Source organism: Manis pentadactyla, chromosome 3 (genome assembly GCF_030020395.1).
Source record: "Manis pentadactyla isolate mManPen7 chromosome 3, mManPen7.hap1, whole genome shotgun sequence".
Lineage (NCBI taxonomy): Eukaryota > Metazoa > Chordata > Mammalia > Pholidota > Manidae > Manis > Manis pentadactyla.
Window position 1 is genome coordinate 93,433,313 of NC_080021.1, and position 13,703 is coordinate 93,447,015.

The 13,703-nt window shown below is 39.8% G+C and overlaps 1 protein-coding gene across 1 annotated transcript in view; it reads left to right on the forward strand.

Moving 5' to 3' along the window:
* LOC118913910 (serine/threonine-protein kinase TAO1-like) overlaps positions 1-13,703 on the forward strand; it is a 232,030-nt gene that overhangs the window by 165,555 nt on the left and 52,772 nt on the right. Inside the window, exon 4 of the mRNA XM_057498123.1 lies at positions 11,338-11,424. The gene's annotated coding sequence lies outside the window, so the exon portion shown is untranslated. The remainder of the gene's footprint in view (positions 1-11,337; positions 11,425-13,703) is intronic.

Below are 13,703 nucleotides of genomic sequence, written 5' to 3' on the forward strand. Positions count from 1 at the left end.
TCTGCCCTCTTCGGCGCAACTCACACTGAGTTCAGGTGCGTCTCCTTTTGCAAGGTGGAATGTGTTGCCAATGATTCACCTCATTGATGATTTCATTCCCAGAGGCCTTCCAGAGCTCCTGAGATAAGGGCCTTTCAGACTGTGTTAAGGCCTATCTGCTCTGTACCTGCTCCCCACCCACCCCCTTTGTACAGGTGAAGTGCAACACGTACTGTGTGGTGGATTGGAGATCCCAAACACAAACGAAAGCTTCAAGCACTCAGGATTTTAAAACAGCAAAATAATAAAATAAAACAAAAAAGTTTTAACTTATTTAAAATAAGGAGTCCCAAAGTAAATGAGCAAAATAGGACCTTTTAAAATTAAATGACATTTCCTTGTATTAATTTCATTGTAATTCCTGTCAGTTCTGTGATTTTATTTTTCTGTTACCGAATTTTTAAAAGACAATACTAGCTTTCAAAAACTAGTTGCTTTCTGAGTTGAGTCAAGCTCTTCTCTCATTTAACTGGATGTCACATACCAGTTTTCAGTTGGGCAGGTGTTTTGCATATGGGCCATGACATTTCCAATTCTATGCTATTTATTTACCAATTAGGTTGTTTTCTATGCAGGATAAATGCATCTTTAGTTTCACTAAGGTTAGAATTCAAGTGTATTAATCTATTTGTTCTTGATTGGTCTTGAAATTTTGGGCCGATCTTAAGATAATAAAAATAATAATACAATTTGACCCAGGAATTCCACTTCTAGGAATTTACCCTAAGAAGGTAGCACTCCAGTTTGAAAAAGACAGATGCACCCCTATGTTTATCGCAGCACTATTTACAATAGCCAGGAAATGGAAGCAACCTAAGTATCCATGAGTAGATGAATGAATAAAGAAGATGTGGTACATATACACAATGGAATATTATTCAGCCATAAGAAAAAAGAGATCCTACCATTCGCAACAACATGGATGGAGCTAGAGGGTATTATGCTCAGTGAAATAAGCCAGGCGGAGAAAGACAAGTACCAAATGATTTCACTCATATGTGGAGCATAAGAACAAGGAAAAACTGAAGGAACAAAACAGCAGCAGACTCACAGAACCCAAGAAGGGACTAACGGTTACCAAAGGGAAAGGGACTGGGCAGGAGGGGTTGGAAGGGAGGGATAAGGGCAGGGAAAAAGAAAGGGGGCCTTACGATTAGCATGTATAATGTGGGGAGGGTGCATAGGGAGGGATGTGCAACTCAGAGAAGACAAATAGTGAGTCTACAGCATCTTACTGTGCTGATGGACAGTGACTGTAATGGGGTTTGTATGGGGGGACTTGGTAAAGGGGGGAGTCTAATAACCATAATGTTCTTCATGTAATTGTAGATTAATGATAATAAAATGAATTTTAAATAAATAAATAAATAAAAAATAAAGTGCCTGGTAGAGTGCCAGATGTGGTAGAAGCTCAAGTAAAGAAAGGAGGGAAAATGGAAGGAAGGATGGATTTGGTATGGATAGTATACTGTATACATCTTTTTGTTCTCTCATAATAATTCAATGAAATCGGTATTATCCCTATTAGAGATGAATAAATGGACACTCTTGGAGGTTACACTGCTTATAATTGGAGGAGCATCTGGTCTTTGACAGACTTGCCCAATTTCCATCTCTTCTGGAAAACCTTTTATTATCCCTTCAGCCATGACCACCACCCTGCATAACTATGGGGAATACCATTCACATAGATGACAGTGTGAATGACACCCCTGCAGTTGTGCAATTTGGTGGCCCTGGTGAAAGCTCCCTCCTCTGTATTTCTGTGGTGCTTGAGGTCTTTGTTACATCAGGTTTCACACTGTGCCCCTGCATTCTACATTAAAGTCCTGTTGCCCCTACTAGGTTATGAATTCCTTGAGGGGAGGAAAGTGCTTTTTTCACCTGTGTCTCTTGATGGGCATACACAGAGTGATTGCTGAATGGTTGAATATCCTGTTTGCTGTTTGACTGAACCTGTACCTCTGTCACGTGAGATCTGTCAGCCATCCTCTGCCTCACCTCGATTTCCTGCTCTTGATGCTCAATATCTTTCCTGCCAGTTCCTGAGGAAGGCATCTCCCCTTCAAGTTGCCTCTCTCTTGGTATCACAGTCAAGGCCACTGGGGTATTCATTAGGCACTAGGGGCACAATGACCAAATGATATTGTACTTTTCAGAAACCTCAAAAATGTTGGAGATCTTGAAAGAAAAATGATAGGCTGAAACACACAAAAAAGTATAGGATCAAAAATAAGTGTTTAAGCAAACAAATATAAAACTAACTATGTTATCTTCATTAAATGTTAAACTTGGGAGTGATTACTGTGAAATTATAGCAAACATAAATGAGTAACCCATAGCCAAATAGTTTAAAAAACAAAAATAGAATAATTCTTTCAAAAATGTTTTGGCCATAAACTTATTTTTCGTGTGGGTTATGAGTACAGCTTTTAGTATGTTTGATACGATGTTAGAGTGAGGGACTCCAAAAATTAAACATATTTGACCTCTTAAATTGTCTGGGTTCGCAATGCCATGCGTATAGCCCAAGAAATATTTGCTGGATTTTCATTGATTGTAGTCATATGATGGTGGTCTCTGTTGTTTTGGAGAGAAGTAAGCATGGATATTTTGTTATTTCTATTCTGTTGTTAAAAAGAAAAAAGTTAAGAGAATTCTTCCCATTTATGTAGAACAAGTGCCACATTCCCATGGAGATACTGAGAAATCTTTGGGGCCCTCAGGTGGTACCAGTTAGAGGCTTTTGAATGCCCTGTCCTGGCCTACTGTCAGGTTTCCTTGCCACCCTGTCTGGTTTCTTCCAAGGATTGGAAGTTGGGGATGGCAAAGAAGCCCTGAAGGCAGAATGCTAGACCAGGTGAAGCAAAGGGGGTGCCCTGGCTGGGCCCTGGGAACAGTCAGGGACAAAGGCAAGTGCAGTGTGTGTGTGAGCCTTGCTGGAACTGACCTTTCCCCTTGCCCTTCACATTCAGGGTAACCCAAAGTGACCAGCCATTGTTTTTAGGTACTGATTATGCAGTGACCATGTATACAAATGGTAGAGGTATTTTCCTCAGCAGTGAGGATTGGCTATTTGTAACCTGGGTAGATTTGGGTATGCTTTTGCTTCAATCAGGAGGGATGTTTCCCCTTTTCTTATTTTGGATGTTGTTTCATTTTTCATTCTGTAATGTAAATTGCAGTTCCAGTACTGATGTTTGCTTTTATCTGGTCAAAATCCTCTGTCACCCTTCACCTTTCATTAGCTATGTATAGTGTTGGTATGCCTTTGATGACCGAAGAGGAAGGTTCATACCTAATGTTGTCTGCTTACTAACCGTCTATCAGGGAGGATTCAGCTCACAGTGAGAACCAGGATGGGACTGGTATTGAGGCATAGCTGGAGGATAGGGCCATCATCAAAGGTGAAAATGTAAAGCATGTTAAACATATTGTGTATTTGTATAGGTATTATAATACATCACCCATAACCACCATGAAGGGAATTTTTTTAATAAGTAGATTCACGTGATTTATCATCTCCAAAGTTTAGAATTGCCAGTTAAATACATATGTATTTCTCAAAGGAAATCATTAAAAAGGACATTCCACTCTTATTACAAAGCTATTTTAGGGGTAAATATTTTGATAGCTGTGGGTCACTGCACCTGGGAGCTGAGACACGGCTGAGCCTGAGGCAGCACAGATGGAACACTGAGATATATCAGGGGTTGCCCCCTTCTGCATATATATATATATATATATATATATATATATATATTGCAAGTGGTTGATTATGGCAGTGTGAACATTAACATATTCTATGCCACTGTCAGAAGAATAACTTCCATGTGAGAAATGGTCTTATTATTTAAGAATGGTAATGACCATGCTAAGACTTCCCTCACAAATAAACTAGAGTGGAGTATGTTATGATAACAAGCATTTTGTTAGGTAAGATTAATAATTAGAATCAAACTGGTAGACTGGAGTAAGTAAAGTCTGCTTAAACTTGTTTCAGATGCAGCATGAATGTTTATGTAGTGCATGTAGTGGTCATAAGGAGAACGGATGCATTAAGTTGGAAAGATGGCTTGATATTTTTCTTTTTCAAAGCTAATAGTTGAGACACTAACACATATAAATAATAACTTATAATTTATTAAAATAATCAAACACATCATCCAACCTTGTTGTTAGGAAATAAGCATACCTTTAAAATGTTGGCTGATTTCCGTGCTTGCCTGTAGATAGTTTGTATTAAGCCACATTTTAAAATTGTAACACTTTTTTCTTTCATTTGAGCTAAAATCCTTTTCTTCATTCATCAGCCTTAAAAAAGTTGTCCTTTTGAAGGTTGCATTGTTTATTAGCAGAGGATGAACATAATAAACCCAGCACAGTCTTTTACACTCCCTACAGATTAGCAAGAAATGGCTTAAACTGTATAACAACAAGCATGTATTTTATTTGTCGTATTTTGTGTTCCTGGTAAAGCATAAGTTTCTTGCAGGCAGGAACCATCTCTATGTCCTCATTTAGTGGTTGTTGAATAAACGTTGAAGCACTCATAACTAAGAAAGTGACAGTTTAACTCTCCAAAAGCTTTCAGCAAACAAATGGTAAAGATGATTTTTGGAAGAAACCACCAAGATGTCTTTATTAGTAACACAAGCAGTAACTTGAGTAATGTGAGCTAAGGTAGTTACACTCTCTTCCTCCTACTTTTGCTGGAAATTGGTTCATTGTAAACTTAGTCTTGTATTTCTACTAGAGAAAAACAGGCCCAAATATTACCTCAGAGAGAATGTACATAAATTCAGCAACTGAATTTAATTTTCCAAAGAGTTTCTAAACTGAGGAAATGTCCTTTTAAAACCGTTTATCTAAAATGTTCTGTGATTGCAACATCTGCTAAGCCTATAATGTTCTTCTATTAAACAGTTTTATTGTTCTGTGTGCAAACTGCTTATTTCAGGCAATGAAGCTGAGTTGACTGCAGACTTTCTAACAAGCAGGAATTTTTTTTAACAATGAAGACACTGCATATTCCCTATCATCGTACATGATAGTAACACAAATAGTCCTGTTCAGAAATGATCCTATTAACCTCATTTAAAAAAAGAAAGTCTCTATTTGAAGTCTAGCTGATTATAATATAAACTGATTCTGAATATACTTACAGCAATGCTTTTGACCCCTTGTATGTTTCATTACATTTTTGTTTGGGACCCAGACAGGGGAAAGCCTTTAAATGTCTCTAGATGTTTTTATTTAAGACACAGGATTCAATAGCAATTAACTGACTAATGGAGGGAATATTTTTATTACATCTAAAATCTAAAATTTGGTAAGGGAAATCTCATTTTATACTGGTGTAGTTTGTCTGTGACTATATTTGGATTGAATAGACATGTTTAGTAATTTAAGACTTTCTCACCTTCATGTTTGCCTCCCTGGCTGCTGCTGTACAGACCTCCAGTCTTCCTGAATAGTAGCATAGCTGCAGAGACCACGGACTTGTTCAGGAACTCTGCCCACCTACCCCAAAGGGGTCAGTGAATGCAAAGTCAACTTGTTGCCAACAACTCTGTGATAGTTATAAGTAGATGAAGATGATTTTAAAAAACATTCAGAGTTTTTGCTAATGACAGCATTTCACCCTTAAAACACATCAGTGAGATACTGTTTGCTATTTGCCCCAACTGTGCAGAGCATGGCAAAAAACTGTGTAGGTCATTTGACCTGGAGCCAGTGAAAGGACACGAAGCTGGTTTGTCATTTTTGTGGTGGTGCTTTAATACTGGAGACATTCTCATTTTAGAGACAGCTAAACCAAGTTAAGTGTGAGCTGTCAGTTTATTTTGCTGAGGCAAAAATGAAAGCTCAGGGGCTAAGTGACTAAAATTTCCATGTGCCATGTATGCTGCAAGGCTATCGCGTGTTTTGAAACAGTGATTCAAGAATTATAGAAGACTCAGATGGACTTAGAAGTCCTCTTGCACATTCTATATAGCTCATAGCTTGCAAACTCAGATCCTATTGGGGACAAGCAAGAAAGTAAGTGGATAAAAACCCCTCCCATTGAAATTGATGCGCTAGAGAACAGATGCCCTTGTCTAGTGTCTTACAGCTTCCAACTTTTCTATAGAAACTGGAAATTTGTTTTTTTTTAATGAAATAGCTTAAATTTTAAATATTAGCTATTGATTGAAAATTTAAAAGCAATGTGTTGCTAAACAAAACCTGTCTGCAGGCTACATATAGTTGGTGGTCACACACTTAACCTCTGTTCTACTGACTCCCTTGATTTGCGAGTCAGAACTTACATGTGATCTCAGGCATTTGTCTCTTAATTTTAAAACAGATACAAGCCTGCAAAAGTCAGGAGGTCAGTCGTTGTTGATGATGACTGGTAATTTTCACTGGGTTCCATTCAGCACAGTTACTGTCCATCATCTGTATGTAGACACTGTGCCTGGGCACTGTGAGTAATCGTCAGCTGTGCAAAAACAGGATGAACTGACACAGCGACCTGTGTCACACATGACTCGGAGCTCTAGTGTCCAGCTATTTTGGGCAGGCCTGGACTCTTGCAGATATTTTCACTTAAATTATGGACGGAAACTGATGAGGGTGGCTATGCTATCATAAGAAGGCACTTTGGCCTAATTGTTGAAAGACAAGTTGATAAAGCAAACCACCTGCCTTTGAATCTTGATTGTGCTTCTTGATAATTCTCTGACCTTGGGCATATTATGTAACCTCTCTGTGGTCTCACTTTCCACATCTGTAAGTGGGGTTAGTAATAATATCTACAGCATAGAATTATTATCATGATAGAATAAGATAACCTGACATGTAACTTTCTTAGCCCATGTTTGACACATAGTAAATGCACAGTAATTATTAACCACTGCTCCTCTGGCATTTCATTAGGAAAGCACTGAATTTAGAATAAGAGAACTGGGTTTACACTCATTCTGCCTGTGTAGTAACTGTGATCACCTTAAAAGCACTTAACCTCTGTGAATATCAGTAAGATTAGGATAACATGACAATTAAACGTAATTATGTATTACAATACATAAAGAGATTCACAGGTGAAAAGTATGGTTTGATGGTCAAGGAGGGCTGTCAGCATAACAGCTCAGGGAGGGAACATGGCCCTCATGACACAGCATAATTAACATGTGGACCATAGAGGAATCCAAGGTTGAATTGCCTATCTCTCAGTTTCCACTCACAGCATTGAACCACAACACAGTATTGGAATATTATTGGCTTAAAAATGACTAAAATAAAACTTCAGAGAGTAAAAATTTGTTTTTCGGTACTCTCACTTTGTTAAAAAAAATACTCCCTAAAGAAAGAATATTCCCTTTACTCACAGCTCCTTTGTTGGACTTGGTTTAGAAAGTTCCAGTCTGTGGCTAAGACAGTGACCTGCAGATGTAGAGCTAAGGTTCTAATCCACTGCAGAGCATGAGAGATTCTAGCCGAGTGGCCTAAGTTACTAATGGCCACTTATTTCTGTAACAAATTAGGATGTTGTGCAAGTTTGGTTTGCAAATAGATTGACTCTTGAAGGCAGAGGGCTTCCCTTACGATCAAATGAAGTCATTGGAGGCAACTACCTAAATATTCAGGAAAACCTTTGTTTGTTTGTTTGTACCCTGATTCCTCTCAGGGCAAAATTTTGACAATGACTGTAAGGATAGAGGATTTAAAACTGAAACTACAGAGTCTACCTCCTTCCTATTCTCAGCCCTTTCTCAGATTGGAGGAAGGGCAAGGTCAAGAACAATAGTGTTAAGTGGCACTGCTCCCAGGTCACATAGCTGATTGCTTGCAGAGCTGGGAACTTTCAGTCATTCTGGTGCACTTTCCACCAAAGTACTATTTTCTTATAATTAACAAACAGTTGACTTCAAGGCACTGTGTTTTTCTCTTCTAGATGGTGGTTGAAAAAAAATTGCCTTTGATATAAAAGCTCTTAAAAACATTTTTCTCATGCACTCAGATCAACAGAACACAAAACTTTCTTCCTGCCAGGTTTCCCTAAGTCCCTTTTGCTTGAATTCTGTTTTCACTTTTCTTTTGAAAAGCTATGTTCTTTCTACACTTAGAAATAACAAATCTTATTTGTTCTGACAGCAGTGTGAAAACATCTATTGCATCAAAATTCCCAAGCTAAGTAAAAAAAAACCAATGGTCCTTTTCTGAATTTCATTAGCAATGGCAGCAAACATTTCATCAGAACCTCAGAAGCAATACAGAAAAGAAAAGAAAAGAAAAATCAAGTTAGCAAGTATATAGTTAATCTTGTACAAGATGAAAACCTGCATTATAGAATCCTGAGTGTTATAAACTCTGCTTTAAAATCTGCCTGCAGGCTGTCTGTCCTTTCAAAATATAGTGCCTGTTGTCAGAAGTAGGATTTTAAATGAAATTTATTATAGGAGTAATATGTATGATGAAATTGGATGTTTATGGAAAAGGTTTTTTGATAAAGACTGAATCAGGCCATCGGGGTGCTTAAGACATCTTAGGATCTGAAATCAGACCAAAGGTTTTTAAAGCCTTCTCTGAAAACTTATTTATAGCTCTAGCCCTGAATTTACCATTGACATAAAGAGCAAGCGTGAGCAGACAAGCTGGGGAGAGCTCAGAGTACCTCCTCACAAGATATGATTTACCCTAAGAAATCTTGTCAAAAAATGTTGTGTTTGTAATTAACATGCAGAGAGGATAAATTTCTTTAAGTGCCCTATCAGTTTAGCTGCTATGGAAGGGTCATTACTTAGCAGTATCTGTTGTCATTCAGGTCTACCTGTGTTCCATCCTCCCCTGGCATTCCTGAGCCACACACTTAGACCTAATACAGAGATGGCAAGTAGCCTTAGTCATTGTCTCTAAAGGCATCTTGATCACTCCCACCCAGGGGCCCAGCAACAACCCTCCTACCCTGCTTAGAATCATCTTTCTCCTCTGGAGCCCACTGCTGAAACTCATATTACTTACCGCACTGTATTTTAATGGTACTTTCTGTTCCAACACTAGACAGTAAGTCCTTGAGATCAGGGGCTATGTCTTTCTGACCTTGGTATACGCAGGGCCCACCAGGCATGATAAACCCTCAGTTAATGGTGGTGGGTCGGTGGGTGGGTGGGTGGAAGAGGAAGCAGTCAAGCACCTGTATATAGCTTACATTTCAGGAGACATTTAAATAATTATATGGATTAAAATACCAAGTAACATCAGAAAACCACTTTAAGAGGTGTTTATTACTTAACTTATTACAGTGTACATAACTGTATTTGTACCTGTTGGAGTTGCTGCTCTTGGAACTCCCGCTGAGGATGATGGGTGCAAGCCTGCTTTCTCTCACTCACACTTGGCCTTTGTTCATCTTACCTCCTTTCCTTCAAGATTCCTCCCAGTGTCAGCATCCCTCCCGCCTTCCTGTTTAGAGCCTTCCTGTGAGCTCCCACAGCCTCCTAAGCTCATGTCTACCCTGGTGCCCAGCATGCTAGGCTGTAGTCACGGGTTTACTTGTATGTTTCAGTCCCCAGCCTCTATATCCTCTGTGCCTCAGAAATAGTGGTGGTCAGCAAACGTTCACCAAATGAAAGTTGCACGAATCATACCTTGGGCTAATGAGGAAGAAAAAATACATTTTCTTAAAGTTTTACTCCTGTTGCTAGGAAAGAAACCATAAACTCTAATACTACAGTCTCTTAGTACAACATGAAGGTTAACCACAGTCAGTTATTCAACTACTGTGAGAGTTGTTCTAGACTGTCATTATGAAATTAGGTTAAAACTTGAAAGCTAATGTTCCTTACTGTTTACTGACAAGGATCAAGTTTAATTGCCATCTATGTATTAACTGAAAAATAAGGAAATTGAATTAGTTCTGAAAAATAATAGAAACAAGTCCTACTTTTAGTATTCCTTTTTGCTAGCTCTCATCTGTAAATCTGTTGTAAATTGAAGCATATTTGACTATATTTCATTCTTTTTACTTGTTCTCGCTTTGCCAGTTTTGATCTCCCTACATGTCAAATTGTTGTGCCCAAAGTCCTGAATCCCAGAAGACCACCAAGGAGCCAACACCGATGCAAAAGCAAAGAGCCGTTATTTGAGCTAGCTCGAGCATAATCTCTCATCTACACCAATGCAGTGGCAAAATGCCAGAGAGAGAGAGAGTGTTTTCCCCAGAACAAAGGTTTTATGGGTTTCCAGGGAGGTTTGTGGGGGTGATGGCCGTGGCCCTGGCTGATTGGCTGGGCCTGGGAGTAGTTGGGGGGGATGAGTCGTGGCTTTGGTCAATTGGCAGGGTCTAGGGGTGGTGGGTGTACTTCTTGCTGACTGGAGGGTAGAGAGACCAAGCTCCAATTGGGTGAAATAGGAACCGGGTCCCAATTGGCTGAGGTAGGATCCGGGTCTCAATTGGCTAAAATAGAATCTGGGAGCTTGCCCTTTCATTACCCCCTTTCTCTGGATCCTAAGGGACCCAATCATGGGTCTAATAAGGTTTTGCAGTTGTAAAGAGATAAAGGCTGATACTGTTGTCTTAGCACCATTAGCTGGACTGTATTAACTCTATTTTTAATAAAAGTTATCGCTTTATTGAGGATACATGGTTTAAAGGTAAGCAGGAGTAACAAGATTACTAGGGGTCTGTATTGAGCAAGGAGGACTATCAGTTGGATGGCCCCCACGTGGTCTCTGACAATCTGGACCAGCCTGTTGATGATACAGGGCTCAAGGGTTAGTAAAAGGAGTACGATGGCAAGGGGTCCTTGAATATTAAAAATTAATTTCCTGCCTTGATTTCTCTCTGGGATACTGGCACCTTGGTCCGGGAGCACATCAAAAGACTGCCTGCCCAGCCTCTAAGGTGTGCTGAGGTATTGTCTATTTGCTAAAGAATCTTGCCATTTCTGTGCCATCTACAGATGGGTCTGCATGCTAAGTCAGTTGCTCAGCTTGCAAAATTACCTAGTCAGATCTGAAGGAGGAAAGACAGCACATAGGCCTGGGCCTTTTAGTATGCTAAAGTGAATCTTATACACGATTGCAAATGATTAGCATAATGAAATATGTGCTACTCTTCTTTATCTGGGGAACATTAACTGATCTCACTGAAGAATGATTCTAAGCTTAATGTTCAACATAGTTTTAGTAGGGGGGGTGTTCCAGCTTGTAGTTACGTTGCTCTGATTGCAAATATCCTGCCTTGCTCTCTCCAGAGGCTCTCACTTTATTCTGTCTAAGCTTATGGTCCCTGTCTCATTCTCCCCTCTACAGATGGAGACTCTAGCTGCTGCTAGGGAAAAGGGGTGATGACTGCTCTGGCTGCTTCGTGCTGAGAAGGGGGCGCAGTAAAAGGTGCAGGTAGGTCTCCATCACTGGTCAGTTGAGAGGGCCTCGGAAGGTTGGCGCTTCTATTCTGGGTTTCATTTCTATTACTATTTGCAGTTTTGTGGCTTCTAGGCAAGATAAAACAAATTGTGTTATTAGGTTAAGTAGCAACATGTGGAGTTGGATTTTCTATTCTGGAAGGACAAACTTGACGAGATTAAGAATGCATGGCTGAATATGAGAACTAGAAATATGAAGACTCTAATTGAGAATCATAGTCAGGTATTATGGGGAAACTAGAATTCTGGATATTAGGATTTAGTATAGATAAGACAGCATTATTGCAACAGTACTTTTCTCTAAAATCACCCTTATTTTTATTAGAATTAGCCAGATTAAGAAAATAATTAACAATTGGCTTGATTATTTGCATAAGTGCAGCAAGAAGAGCAATTGATTACATAGGCTCTTTTAAATGTGCTTTGCTGGAACTTCTTGTTACGAATTTCAGATTGAACTTTCAAAGGTATCTTGAGGCCAGACAGCCAAGCCAGACTTGCCATCAGGTTTTGCCTTCTGTACCTGTAGATTCGGGTGAATTCTTTTCTTCTCGAGGTCCCCGAAACATCTTGAGGTTCCTGAACCTGCCAGGAAGTGACCTTCCTTACTCACCTGGTAAGGCTGCTAGGAACCCTGTAAGCAAGGTACCAGCCCAGTTCTTCCAAGGAGCTTTGTTGGCTTTATAAAGTCAACCTTAGTTCCTTAAAGCTGTCCATATCTGAGTTTATGCACGTGTCTCTCAGGTATGACATTCCAGTCAAAGCCTTGGTAGTATAACCTCTGTTTTTAATTGGTCTTCTTACAAGGAATGCAGGTTCTTATTGAACTTATGCAAATAAACATACTGCCATGAAACATAAAAATAGTCACTGAGAGTTTTTAAATTCTGGAGGGATTAGGTAGAGAGAAAGACAAAGTTTCAATTCTACTTATAAAGACAGTCATTTACTAAACTGTTGTCAGCTTAAGAGAAAAAGCTTAAAACACTTTATTAACAACATTTGAAACAAAAAGACACAAAATCATTTTCTTTAGTTTATGTAATCTTATGTAACTCATACCTGTTCTGCTGAAATCTAGTTCTTTACTAGTTTAGAAATAATAAAACAGTGACTATAAATGACAAAAGACTTACAAATGACAATGGTTAAAGACTTGATGAGAACTTACTATAAGAGTTGATATAAGAAAATTTGGATATTTCTGTAACACAAAACATTCAGTAACAAAGTTTAGCATCATTCTCTTTGACAGTGCTTTCCTGGTAAATATATATATATCAGATAAATAAGCCAAATTAGTCAAATACTTTCTCCAATGAGAAAAAATTCCTCTGACATGTTCCAGGGGCCCTCTGGAAAATATCAGAGTTAACTAGAGGTAAAAGCACCTTTTTGCATTTAATTTTTTTTTTTTTTGGCACTTGCTTAAATAGGATTATAGGTTGCTATGAAGCAATACTTATCTATTTAACCAGAATGACAACAAAATATTTAAAAGGCAAATAAAGGTTACACATGAAGGGCAGGGCCCCCACCCATAAGATGGCGAACCTCCTGCTTCTCTTCCAGGTCCTCAGTTCCCGCCGGTGCCACCTGAAGCCCAGTCACCCCTCACCCCCCTAATCCCAGCACCTAGCCAATAGCTACCAGCCCCGTAGAAGTAACACCACAATCACCCCATGCCCCTTCCTATATAACCCAGCACCTTTCCCTAATAAAGCGTAATTCTCCAGTGAATTGCTGCTGTGTGTCGCTCCTTTCCTTTCATTGGTACCGAAACCCGGGAGACGGGACACTCCAACTGGGCCCCGTCTTCCCCCCGACACCAGCAGGAGCAGCTTGCCCTCGTCCTCTTTTTTCCGGCGCTGGCTCCTCACACTCACCACTCCTCTTTGGCCTTTGGGTAAGTTTTCCCCCGGAGTGGGCCACTCTTCCCCAACGAGGAGGGAACTCTCCCAACCTTAGGCCTTCACGGCTGCAGCGGACGCTCAGGCCCCTCCTCCAACAGCCATAAACGAGGTGACTCCTTTGCGGATGATGACGACCCACACTTCCTAAGAAACCGACTCATATATGAGTTTCCGCAGACCACCAAGGATCATCGGGGACGCCCTTTGTCTCCTTGCGGTCTGTTCCCAGTCTGAGGATCTCCGTTCGTCTTCCCCTGTTTGTCTCCTTCTCTGTCCTTTAGCCATGGGAGCCTCCTCATCCCTCCCTGAAAGTTCACCTCTAGAATGCCTGCTCAAGTAT